The 14,153-nt window shown below is 34.3% G+C and overlaps 3 long non-coding RNA genes across 3 annotated transcripts; all 3 read left to right on the forward strand.

The window, feature by feature from the left end:
* Positions 1-217: 217 nt before the first annotated feature.
* Positions 218-1,393, forward strand: LOC118485695. The gene is made up of 3 exons (XR_004877533.1): positions 218-416; positions 495-716; positions 1,281-1,393. It is a non-coding gene; the product is annotated as an uncharacterized LOC118485695 (long non-coding RNA).
* Positions 1,394-7,403: 6,010 nt separating this feature from the next.
* Positions 7,404-8,577, forward strand: LOC118485693. Its single transcript, XR_004877531.1, has 3 exons — positions 7,404-7,602; positions 7,681-7,902; positions 8,465-8,577. It is a non-coding gene; the product is annotated as an uncharacterized LOC118485693 (long non-coding RNA).
* A 2,493-nt stretch (positions 8,578-11,070) lies between these two features.
* On the forward strand, positions 11,071-12,176 carry LOC118485694. The gene is made up of 3 exons (XR_004877532.1): positions 11,071-11,201; positions 11,280-11,501; positions 12,064-12,176. It is a non-coding gene; the product is annotated as an uncharacterized LOC118485694 (long non-coding RNA).
* The last annotated feature ends 1,977 nt before the right edge of the window (positions 12,177-14,153 follow it).

Raw genomic sequence — 14,153 nt, forward strand, 5'->3', positions numbered from 1 at the left:
ACAAGTTTAGTTATTTTTAGATGTATAATAATAATAATAAATTAAAACTCTTTATGTTAATGTTAAATTAGTTATTATAAAAAAATTGAAAATGAAATGCTATGTATTTTTTTTGTGTTACGTAAATGAAAAGAAAAGCATAGTGTTTTTATGCATATGATAATATATATGCTTATTTCAAATTGATCGGCAAACTGGTTCCTATCTCTTTGGCCATATTTTTTCTTTATAACTTTAAATGCTAGATCTCAAACTAACCAGCCGAGAATTACTCTTTTAAACACCCCATCGATCCCTTTTAAAAATCTCATAACCTTTGCTTGTGAATCTGAGTTTCTTTCCAAGCTTGTGCCACCCAATGGAAGTCCATCGCTGTCGCCAAATTCCGTTGTTCGATTCCTCCGATCCGCAACCTGGTACCATGTTATTATCATCTTCTTAGCCATATTTCTGTTCATACCAAGTTGCTTAGTCTTTATTTGTTTAATCACTAGTTGTATTCCGACGACTTCGACAACGGTCACCAACGGACGACCGCCACTTCCTGTTATAATCGCCGCCACCATTGGTCCGGGATCCTACCAGTTCACAGCCACGCTACATGTACCGGCAGCCGTAAATCATAAACTATCCCTTTCGCTCGCTTTAGTTCAGTTCCGTGTGACCATCCGAAGTGCTAACGGTGCGTCTCCGGCTAACTCCGTTTGATTGATAAGGTACTAGATCGAACCCGCATCCTAATTTAAAGTGTTTATACGAATTCCAGTTCATTCCAATGGTTCCGTCGACTAAGGTTTTTAAAATTGGAAGTTGTTTATGATCGGATTAACTTTGTACTGTGTTGCGTAAGTGTGTGACTGTCGCAAAACTCACGATCCATAATATTTGAAAGAGAAAACAGAAATTTAATGGTGATATATCACTAAATATTATGGGGGAGTGCATGGGGGTATTGTATACTGTGTCATTCATGGTGTATACATAGTGATATTTTATTAACTAAAGCATATTTTAGATCTTATAATACCTTTATGTACCTGATATATATATATATATTTTTAATCATTTTGTTAGAATTAGAATATTATTAATCATGTTTTATAAATCTAAACATACACTTTATCTTAAATCCTTTTTTAAGATGTTAGTATAAATGAAATTATACTTTGGTTATTTTTGTTAATAAAAGGTTAACTTGTCGCCGGGAACCACTCAACGAATGAACCACTTAATGTATATAAATTTTCATAAAACTAATTAAGATTATAACGGGATTATAGGTTTTTGATTTTTCGGGTCGACTTGATTATTTGGTTTTGCTTTGCTTGCTAATAAGGTACGGATTCTGTTTTCTTTTCATCATAGTATTATTATTCACGTCCGTTACTTTGTAGTACGGGTATTTTCGCTAGTTGTTTCTCTTTCGTGATTAGTATTTGTTGTAGCATGCAATAAACCTTAGATTTTGTGCTCGTTATTGCATGTTCCCTTTAGACTTATGTCAAGAAACTTTTATTTCTGATACGCTTTGTACTCTGTCACCCGAGCAATTATAAGTTACTTGTCGTTGGGGCGTCAACGGCATGGCACTCATCGTGACGGTGCGTAACTAAAGTTCACGGCGTTTCTAGTTTGTGCTTGTGTAGCACATGGCCCCTAGAGGCGAATAGATCGATCTTAGCTCTGACTCCTGACTCCTGACTCCTGTTGAGATGGAATAATGTGTGTACGCCTACATGCACCATCTCGGCGCATGGACTATAGCCATGCATGCCTCTGTTTAGGCTCGTGGGTGCTTCTATATTACGTGACTTGTTTTACTGTTATATGTTGTCACGTATGTCTTGTCTCTGTTATGATATGTTGATATGTTTATATGCATCTGATTATGTTCAGTATCTGTTATCTGTTCAGTATAAGTTTTGGGACTCAAGTTATGTAAGTATCTGTTTCAGTGCCAGAATTTCAGTCTCTGTTTTCAGCATTTGTCCGGTGTCCGCCTCAGTATTTGCTTTAGAACTGTTTTGTTTCCAGTATCGGGTTGCATAATCTTTACAAGTATTAGATTACTATGTTTTCAAAACTCAGGTTATCTAAGCTATTTTGTTGATTAAATATATATATTTTGAAATTAGAAATATAATTGTTTTGGTTAGATAATGTTTCGCTAAGAAATTCGAGTTATCATTTGATTTTGATCTAAACCTAAATGTTTATTCATAACATAGTAATTTCTATATTTTTCTCGTTTTAAAGGAATTGGGATTTTTAAACAGTATTATATTATAAGTAAAACTATTTGAAAGAAGGAAAATTGTTTTAATTTCAAATGAGGTTCAATGTCAGTCTCAGTTCAGTTTCCGTTGTGTGGTGTTTCGTTCCCATTTGTTCGCCTTTAAATGTACTGTTGATTTCTCCGTTACTGAGCAACTTTTTGGCTCAGCCGTAGTTTCTTTCTTGTGTTTGTCTTATTTGTTTGGCAGGTAATTTGGGAAACGTGGGGAATAAGTGAAGAGTCTCGTGAAGATAAAGATTTATTTGTATTTCGGTAATGTAATGAAAATGTAATTAGGATCTTTTGATTTCAACGTTATGGATTGGTTTTAGTTTTGATATCAGTATGAGTGACACGTCAGCCTATCCAGGTTGGGGTGTTACAGTTATGGTATCAGAGCCAAGGCTCTTTCCTGTAGAAAAATTAAACCTTAAAAACAACCTGTGAGTTAATGGGTAGACGTTGGGTTAGGATTTCGACTTTCAATCAATCTTCTTACTTATTAGTTCGTCGTCTTTGGGTCTATCTGATTGAGGCGTTTCTTTTGTCAATCGTTACTAGATCTGCTTATGATCATGTTCACTATCTGATTTTGTTTCCGTATCGGGTGTAGCTATTTGATACGGTATCCACATTGGTTTGGGTTGTTATTTGTTTTAGTGCCAGGTTTGTTTTTAGATTTAGATGTAGATTGTGTGTTTAGCTTTATAGTTGTCAACACATGTTTTAAGGGTCTGTATCAGTATTTGTTTTGCTTGGTTTGTCTCCAGTTTCACATCAGTTTTACGTTTTATCAAGATAAACACTTCTACGTTTGTTATCTTTTCGATATGTCTTAAAATTATAAAAATTGACCATGCTTTCCTATATCGTTAGTATTTCTTTCCTTACAATTTGAATAGGTCATTGAGATGCATGGCGGGAGGACAATTAGGGCACGGTTGTAAGATAATTGACAATTACGGTCATGAACGTAATCGTGAATTATAGGTACATATGTGCGCTTTTAGATTCCTGTTATGTAGATTGATGTCTATCCGAGTCTACTTATGTCTTACTACTCTTATATTTCATATGTTTGATATCTTTGTCTGATCTATATGAATTTCGATCCGATTTAGTCCTCGTTTACTTGTCACCATAAAAGTTCAGTATTAATAAAGTACCATATTTTGTATCTGAATTTATTATGTTTGTTATGTATCCGTTATGTTGATATATGTGTGTCATTCATACTTAGCAATTTTGAGGACAAAATTTTTTTTAGGAGGGTAGAATTGTAATATTCAGAATTTTAATAAATAATATAGTAGATAAATACAAGTTTAGTTATTTTTAGATGTATAATAATAATAATAAATTAAAACTCTTTATGTTAATGTTAAATTAGTTATTATAAAAAAATTGAAAATGAAATGCTATGTATTTTTTTTGTGTTACGTAAATGAAAAGAAAAGCATAGTGTTTTTATGCATATGATAATATATATGCTTATTTCAAATTGATCGGCAAACTGGTTCCTATCTCTTTGGCCATATTTTTTCTTTATAACTTTAAATGCTAGATCTCAAACTAACCAGCCGAGAATTACTCTTTTAAACACCCCATCGATCCCTTTTAAAAATCTCATAACCTTTGCTTGTGAATCTGAGTTTCTTTCCAAGCTTGTGCCACCCAATGGAAGTCCATCGCTGTCGCCAAATTCCGTTGTTCGATTCCTCCGATCCGCAACCTGGTACCATGTTATTATCATCTTCTTAGCCATATTTCTGTTCATACCAAGTTGCTTAGTCTTTATTTGTTTAATCACTAGTTGTATTCCGACGACTTCGACAACGGTCACCAACGGACGACCGCCACTTCCTGTTATAATCGCCGCCACCATTGGTCCGGGATCCTACCAGTTCACAGCCACGCTACGTGTACCGGCAGCCGTAAATCATAAACTATCCTTTTCGCTCGCTTTAGTTCAGTTCCGTGTGACCATCCGAAGTGCTAACGGTGCGTCTCCGGCTAACTCCGTTTGATTGATAAGGTACTAGATCGAACCCGCATCCTAATTTAAAGTGTTTATACGAATTCCAGTTCATTCCAATGGTTCCGTCGACTAAGGTTTTTAAAATTGGAAGTTGTTTATGATCGGATTAACTTTGTACTGTGTTGCGTAAGTGTGTGACTGTCGCAAAACTCACGATCCATAATATTTGAAAGAGAAAACAGAAATTTAATGGTGATATATCACTAAATATTATGGGGGAGTGCATGGGGGTATTGTATACTGTGTCATTCATGGTGTATACATAGTGATATTTTATTAACTAAAGCATATTTTAGATCTTATAATACCTTTATGTACCTGATATATATATATATTTTTAATCATTTTGTTAGAATTAGAATATTATTAATCATGTTTTATAAATCTAAACATACACTTTATCTTAAATCCTTTTTTAAGATGTTAGTATAAATGAAATTATACTTTGGTTATTTTTGTTAATAAAAGGTTAACTTGTCGCCGGGAACCACTCAACGAATGAACCACTTAATGTATATAAATTTTCATAAAACTAATTAAGATTATAACGGGATTATAGGTTTTTGATTTTTCGGGTCGACTTGATTATTTGGTTTTGCTTTGCTTGCTAATAAGGTACGGATTCTGTTTTCTTTTCATCATAGTATTATTATTCACGTCCGTTACTTTGTAGTACGGGTATTTTCGCTAGTTGTTTCTCTTTCGTGATTAGTATTTGTTGTAGCATGCAATAAACCTTAGATTTTGTGCTCGTTATTGCATGTTCCCTTTAGACTTATGTCAAGAAACTTTTATTTCTGATACGCTTTGTACTCTGTCACCCGAGCAATTATAAGTTACTTGTCGTTGGGGCGTCAACGGCATGGCACTCATCGTGACGGTGCGTAACTAAAGTTCACGGCGTTTCTAGTTTGTGCTTGTGTAGCACATGGCCCCTAGAGGCGAATAGATCGATCTTAGCTCTGACTCCTGACTCCTGACTCCTGTTGAGATGGAATAATGTGTGTACGCCTAGATGCACCATCTCGGCGCATGGACTATAGCCATGCATGCCTCTGTTTAGGCTCGTGGGTGCTTCTATATTACGTGACTTGTTTTACTGTTATATGTTGTCACGTATGTCTTGTCTCTGTTATGATATGTTGATATGTTTATATGCATCTGATTATGTTCAGTATCTGTTATCTGTTCAGTATAAGTTTTGGGACTCAAGTTATGTAAGTATCTGTTTCAGTGCCAGAATTTCAGTCTCTGTTTTCAGCATTTGTCCGGTGTCCGCCTCAGTATTTGCTTTAGAACTGTTTTGTTTCCAGTATCGGGTTGCATAATCTTTACAAGTATTAGATTACTATGTTTTCAAAACTCAGGTTATCTAAGCTATTTTGTTGATTAAATATATATATTTTGAAATTAGAAATATAATTGTTTTGGTTAGATAATGTTTCGCTAAGAAATTCGAGTTATCATTTGATTTTGATCTAAACCTAAATGTTTATTCATAACATAGTAATTTCTATATTTTTCTCGTTTTAAAGGAATTGGGATTTTTAAACAGTATTATATTATAAGTAAAACTATTTGAAAGAAGGAAAATTGTTTTAATTTCAAATGAGGTTCAATGTCAGTCTCAGTTCAGTTTCCGTTGTGTGGTGTTTCGTTCCCATTTGTTCGCCTTTAAATGTACTGTTGATTTCTCCGTTACTGAGCAACTTTTTGGCTCAGCCGTAGTTTCTTTCTTGTGTTTGTCTTATTTGTTTGGCAGGTAATTTGGGAAACGTGGGGAATAAGTGAAGAGTCTCGTGAAGATAAAGATTTATTTGTATTTCGGTAATGTAATGAAAATGTAATTAGGATCTTTTGATTTCAACGTTATGGATTGGTTTTAGTTTTGATATCAGTATGAGTGACACGTCAGCCTATCCAGGTTGGGGTGTTACAGTTATGGTATCAGAGCCAAGGCTCTTTCCTGTAGAAAAATTAAACCTTAAAAACAACCTGTGAGTTAATGGGTAGACGTTGGGTTAGGATTTCGACTTTCAATCAATCTTCTTACTTATTAGTTCGTCGTCTTTGGGTCTATCTGATTGAGGCGTTTCTTTTGTCAATCGTTACTAGATCTGCTTATGATCATGTTCACTATCTGATTTTGTTTCCGTATCGGGTGTAGCTATTTGATACGGTATCCACATTGGTTTGGGTTGTTATTTGTTTTAGTGCCAGGTTTGTTTTTAGATTTAGATGTAGATTGTGTGTTTAGCTTTATAGTTGTCAACACATGTTTTAAGGGTCTGTATCAGTATTTGTTTTGCTTGGTTTGTCTCCAGTTTCACATCAGTTTTACGTTTTATCAAGATAAACACTTCTACGTTTGTTATCTTTTCGATATGTCTTAAAATTATAAAAATTGACCATGCTTTCCTTTATCGTTAGTATTTCTTTCCTTACAATTTGAATAGGTCATTGAGATGCATGGCGGGAGGACAATTAGGGCACGGTTGTAAGATAATTGACAATTACGGTCATGAACGTAATCGTGAATTATAGGTACATATGTGCGCTTTTAGATTCCTGTTATGTAGATTGATGTCTATCCGAGTCTACTTATGTCTTACTACTCTTATATTTCATATGTTTGATATCTTTGTCTGATCTATATGAATTTCGATCCGATTTAGTCCTCGTTTACTTGTCACCATAAAAGTTCAGTATTAATAAAATACCATATTTTGTATCTGAATTTATTATGTTTGTTATGTATCCGTTATGTTGATATATGTGTGTCATTCATACTTAGCAATTTTGAGGACAAAAATTTTTTTAGGAGGGTAGAATTGTAATATTCAGAATTTTAATAAATAATATAGTAGATAAATACAAGTTTAGTTATTTTTAGATGTATAATAATAATAATAAATTAAAACTCTTTATGTTAATGTTAAATTAGTTATTATAAAAAAATTGAAAATGAAATGCTATGTATTTTTTTTGTGTTACGTAAATGAAAAGAAAAGCATAGTGTTTTTATGCATATGATAATATATATGCTTATTTCAAATTGATCGGCAAACTGGTTCCTATCTCTTTGGCCATATTTTTTCTTTATAACTTTAAATGCTAGATCTCAAACTAACCAGCCGAGAATTACTCTTTTAAACACCCCATCGATCCCTTTTAAAAATCTCATAACCTTTGCTTGTGAATCTGAGTTTCTTTCCAAGCTTGTGCCACCCAATGGAAGTCCATCGCTGTCGCCAAATTCCGTTGTTCGATTCCTCCGATCCGCAACCTGGTACCATGTTATTATCATCTTCTTAGCCATATTTCTGTTCATACCAAGTTGCTTAGTCTTTATTTGTTTAATCACTAGTTGTATTCCGACGACTTCGACAACGGTCACCAACGGACGACCGCCACTTCCTGTTATAATCGCCGCCACCATTGGTCCGGGATCCTACCAGTTCACAGCCACGCTACGTGTACCGGCAGCCGTAAATCATAAACTATCCCTTTCGCTCGCTTTAGTTCAGTTCCGTGTGACCATCCGAAGTGCTAACGGTGCGTCTCCGGCTAACTCCGTTTGATTGATAAGGTACTAGATCGAACCCGCATCCTAATTTAAAGTGTTTATACGAATTCCAGTTCATTCCAATGGTTCCGTCGACTAAGGTTTTTAAAATTGGAAGTTGTTTATGATCGGATTAACTTTGTACTGTGTTGCGTAAGTGTGTGACTGTCGCAAAACTCACGATCCATAATATTTGAAAGAGAAAACAGAAATTTAATGGTGATATATCACTAAATATTATGGGGGAGTGCATGGGGGTATTGTATACTGTGTCATTCATGGTGTATACATAGTGATATTTTATTAACTAAAGCATATTTTAGATCTTATAATACCTTTATGTACCTGATATATATATATATTTTTAATCATTTTGTTAGAATTAGAATATTATTAATCATGTTTTATAAATCTAAACATACACTTTATCTTAAATCCTTTTTTAAGATGTTAGTATAAATGAAATTATACTTTGGTTATTTTTGTTAATAAAAGGTTAACTTGTCGCCGGGAACCACTCAACGAATGAACCACTTAATGTATATAAATTTTCATAAAACTAATTAAGATTATAACGGGATTATAGGTTTTTGATTTTTCGGGTCGACTTGATTATTTGGTTTTGCTTTGCTTGCTAATAAGGTACGGATTCTGTTTTCTTTTCATCATAGTATTATTATTCACGTCCGTTACTTTGTAGTACGGGTATTTTCGCTAGTTGTTTCTCTTTCGTGATTAGTATTTGTTGTAGCATGCAATAAACCTTAGATTTTGTGCTCGTTATTGCATGTTCCCTTTAGACTTATGTCAAGAAACTTTTATTTCTGATACGCTTTGTACTCTGTCACCCGAGCAATTATAAGTTACTTGTCGTTGGGGCGTCAACGGCATGGCACTCATCGTGACGGTGCGTAACTAAAGTTCACGGCGTTTCTAGTTTGTGCTTGTGTAGCACATGGCCCCTAGAGGCGAATAGATCGATCTTAGCTCTGACTCCTGACTCCTGACTCCTGACTCCTGTTGAGATGGAATAATGTGTGTACGCCTACATGCACCATCTCGGCGCATGGACTATAGCCATGCATGCCTCTGTTTAGGCTCGTGGGTGCTTCTATATTACGTGACTTGTTTTACTGTTATATGTTGTCACGTATGTCTTGTCTCTGTTATGATATGTTGATATGTTTATATGCATCTGATTATGTTCAGTATCTGTTATCTGTTCAGTATAAGTTTTGGGACTCAAGTTATGTAAGTATCTGTTTCAGTGCCAGAATTTCAGTCTCTGTTTTCAGCATTTGTCCGGTGTCCGCCTCAGTATTTGCTTTAGAACTGTTTTGTTTCCAGTATCGGGTTGCATAATCTTTACAAGTATTAGATTACTATGTTTTCAAAACTCAGGTTATCTAAGCTATTTTGTTGATTAAATATATATATTTTCAAATTAGAAATATAATTGTTTTGGTTAGATAATGTTTCGCTAAGAAATTCGAGTTATCATTTGATTTTGATCTAAACCTAAATGTTTATTCATAACATAGTAATTTCTATATTTTTCTCGTTTTAAAGGAATTGGGATTTTTAAACAGTATTATATTATAAGTAAAACTATTTGAAAGAAGGAAAATTGTTTTAATTTCAAATGAGGTTCAATGTCAGTCTCAGTTCAGTTTCCGTTGTGTGGTGTTTCGTTCCCATTTGTTCGCCTTTAAATGTACTGTTGATTTCTCCGTTACTGAGCAACTTTTTGGCTCAGCCGTAGTTTCTTTCTTGTGTTTGTCTTATTTGTTTGGCAGGTAATTTGGGAAACGTGGGGAATAAGTGAAGAGTCTCGTGAAGATAAAGATTTATTTGTATTTCGGTAATGTAATGAAAATGTAATTAGGATCTTTTGATTTCAACGTTATGGATTGGTTTTAGTTTTGATATCAGTATGAGTGACACGTCAGCCTATCCAGGTTGGGGTGTTACAGTTATGGTATCAGAGCCAAGGCTCTTTCCTGTAGAAAAATTAAACCTTAAAAACAACCTGTGAGTTAATGGGTAGACGTTGGGTTAGGATTTCGACTTTCAATCAATCTTCTTACTTATTAGTTCGTCGTCTTTGGGTCTATCTGATTGAGGCGTTTCTTTTGTCAATCGTTACTAGATCTGCTTATGATCATGTTCACTATCTGATTTTGTTTCCGTATCGGGTGTAGCTATTTGATACGGTATCCACATTGGTTTGGGTTGTTATTTGTTTTAGTGCCAGGTTTGTTTTTAGATTTAGATGTAGATTGTGTGTTTAGCTTTATAGTTGTCAACACATGTTTTAAGGGTCTGTATCAGTATTTGTTTTGCTTGGTTTGTCTCCAGTTTCACATCAGTTTTACGTTTTATCAAGATAAACACTTCTACGTTTGTTATCTTTTCGATATGTCTTAAAATTATAAAAATTGACCATGCTTTCCTTTATCGTTAGTATTTCTTTCCTTACAATTTGAATAGGTCATTGAGATGCATGGCGGGAGGACAATTAGGGCACGGTTGTAAGATAATTGACAATTACGGTCATGAACGTAATCGTGAATTATAGGTACATATGTGCGCTTTTAGATTCCTGTTATGTAGATTGATGTCTATCCGAGTCTACTTATGTCTTACTACTCTTATATTTCATATGTTTGGTATCTTTGTCTGATCTATATGAATTTCGATCCGATTTAGTCCTCGTTTACTTGTCACCATAAAAGTTCAGTATTAATAAAGTACCATATTTTGTATCTGAATTTATTATGTTTGTTATGTATCCGTTATGTTGATATATGTGTGTCATTCATACTTAGCAATTTTGAGGACAAAATTTTTTTTAGGAGGGTAGAATTGTAATATTCAGAATTTTAATAAATAATATAGTAGATAAATACAAGTTTAGTTATTTTTAGATGTATAATAATAATAATAAATTAAAACTCTTTATGTTAATGTTAAATTAGTTATTATAAAAAAATTGAAAATGAAATGCTATGTATTTTTTTTGTGTTACGTAAATGAAAAGAAAAGCATAGTGTTTTTATGCATATGATAATATATATGCTTATTTCAAATTGATCGGCAAACTGGTTCCTATCTCTTTGGCCATATTTTTTCTTTATAACTTTAAATGCTAGATCTCAAACTAACCAGCCAAGAATTACTCTTTTAAACACCCCATCGATCCCTTTTAAAAATCTCATAACCTTTGCTTGTGAATCTGAGTTTCTTTCCAAGCTTGTGCCACCCAATGGAAGTCCATCGCTGTCGCCAAATTCCGTTGTTCGATTCCTCCGATCCGCAACCTGGTACCATGTTATTATCATCTTCTTAGCCATATTTCTGTTCATACCAAGTTGCTTAGTCTTTATTTGTTTAATCACTAGTTGTATTCCGACGACTTCGACAACGGTCACCAACGGACGACCGCCACTTCCTGTTATAATCGCCGCCACCATTGGTCCGGGATCCTACCAGTTCACAGCCACGCTACGTGTACCGGCAGCCGTAAATCATAAACTATCCCTTTCGCTCGCTTTAGTTCAGTTCCGTGTGACCATCCGAAGTGCTAACGGTGCGTCTCCGGCTAACTCCGTTTGATTGATAAGGTACTAGATCGAACCCGCATCCTAATTTAAAGTGTTTATACGAATTCCAGTTCATTCCAATGGTTCCGTCGACTAAGGTTTTTAAAATTGGAAGTTGTTTATGATCGGATTAACTTTGTACTGTGTTGCGTAAGTGTGTGACTGTCGCAAAACTCACGATCCATAATATTTGAAAGAGAAAACAGAAATTTAATGGTGATATATCACTAAATATTATGGGGGAGTGCATGGGGGTATTGTATACTGTGTCATTCATGGTGTATACATAGTGATATTTTATTAACTAAAGCATATTTTAGATCTTATAATACCTTTATGTACCTGATATATATATATATTTTTAATCATTTTGTTAGAATTAGAATATTATTAATCATGTTTTATAAATCTAAACATACACTTTATCTTAAATCCTTTTTTAAGATGTTAGTATAAATGAAATTATACTTTGGTTATTTTTGTTAATAAAAGGTTAACTTGTCGCCGGGAACCACTCAACGAATGAACCACTTAATGTATATAAATTTTCATAAAACTAATTAAGATTATAACGGGATTATAGGTTTTTGATTTTTCGGGTCGACTTGATTATTTGGTTTTGCTTTGCTTGCTAATAAGGTACGGATTCTGTTTTCTTTTCATCATAGTATTATTATTCACGTCCGTTACTTTGTAGTACGGGTATTTTCGCTAGTTGTTTCTCTTTCGTGATTAGTATTTGTTGTAGCATGCAATAAACCTTAGATTTTGTGCTCGTTATTGCATGTTCCCTTTAGACTTATGTCAAGAAACTTTTATTTCTGATACGCTTTGTACTCTGTCACCCGAGCAATTATAAGTTACTTGTCGTTGGGGCGTCAACGGCATGGCACTCATCGTGACGGTGCGTAACTAAAGTTCACGGCGTTTCTAGTTTGTGCTTGTGTAGCACATGGCCCCTAGAGGCGAATAGATCGATCTTAGCTCTGACTCCTGACTCCTGACTCCTGACTCCTGTTGAGATGGAATAATGTGTGTACGCCTACATGCACCATCTCGGCGCATGGACTATAGCCATGCATGCCTCTGTTTAGGCTCGTGGGTGCTTCTATATTACGTGACTTGTTTTACTGTTATATGTTGTCACGTATGTCTTGTCTCTGTTATGATATGTTGATATGTTTATATGCATCTGATTATGTTCAGTATCTGTTATCTGTTCAGTATAAGTTTTGGGACTCAAGTTATGTAAGTATCTGTTTCAGTGCCAGAATTTCAGTCTCTGTTTTCAGCATTTGTCCGGTGTCCGCCTCAGTATTTGCTTTAGAACTGTTTTGTTTCCAGTATCGGGTTGCATAATCTTTACAAGTATTAGATTACTATGTTTTCAAAACTCAGGTTATCTAAGCTATTTTGTTGATTAAATATATATATTTTCAAATTAGAAATATAATTGTTTTGGTTAGATAATGTTTCGCTAAGAAATTCGAGTTATCATTTGATTTTGATCTAAACCTAAATGTTTATTCATAACATAGTAATTTCTATATTTTTCTCGTTTTAAAGGAATTGGGATTTTTAAACAGTATTATATTATAAGTAAAACTATTTGAAAGAAGGAAAATTGTTTTAATTTCAAATGAGGTTCAATGTCAGTCTCAGTTCAGTTTCCGTTGTGTGGTGTTTCGTTCCCATTTGTTCGCCTTTAAATGTACTGTTGATTTCTCCGTTACTGAGCAACTTTTTGGCTCAGCCGTAGTTTCTTTCTTGTGTTTGTCTTATTTGTTTGGCAGGTAATTTGGGAAACGTGGGGAATAAGTGAAGAGTCTCGTGAAGATAAAGATTTATTTGTATTTCGGTAATGTAATGAAAATGTAATTAGGATCTTTTGATTTCAACGTTATGGATTGGTTTTAGTTTTGATATCAGTATGAGTGACACGTCAGCCTATCCAGGTTGGGGTGTTACAGTTATGGTATCAGAGCCAAGGCTCTTTCCTGTAGAAAAATTAAACCTTAAAAACAACCTGTGAGTTAATGGGTAGACGTTGGGTTAGGATTTCGACTTTCAATCAATCTTCTTACTTATTAGTTCGTCGTCTTTGGGTCTATCTGATTGAGGCGTTTCTTTTGTCAATCGTTACTAGATCTGCTTATGATCATGTTCACTATCTGATTTTGTTTCCGTATCGGGTGTAGCTATTTGATACGGTATCCACATTGGTTTGGGTTGTTATTTGTTTTAGTGCCAGGTTTGTTTTTAGATTTAGATGTAGATTGTGTGTTTAGCTTTATAGTTGTCAACACATGTTTTAAGGGTCTGTATCAGTATTTGTTTTGCTTGGTTTGTCTCCAGTTTCACATCAGTTTTACGTTTTATCAAGATAAACACTTCTACGTTTGTTATCTTTTCGATATGTCTTAAAATTATAAAAATTGACCATGCTTTCCTTTATCGTTAGTATTTCTTTCCTTACAATTTGAATAGGTCATTGAGATGCATGGCGGGAGGACAATTAGGGCACGGTTGTAAGATAATTGACAATTACGGTCATGAACGTAATCGTGAATTATAGGTACATATGTGCGCTTTTAGATTCCTGTTATGTAGATTGATGTCTATCCGAGTCTACTTATGTCTTACTACTCTTATATTTCATATGTTTGATATCTT

The sequence above is a fragment of the Helianthus annuus genome, chromosome 13, assembly GCF_002127325.2.
Source record: "Helianthus annuus cultivar XRQ/B chromosome 13, HanXRQr2.0-SUNRISE, whole genome shotgun sequence".
Taxonomy (NCBI): domain Eukaryota; kingdom Viridiplantae; phylum Streptophyta; class Magnoliopsida; order Asterales; family Asteraceae; genus Helianthus; species Helianthus annuus.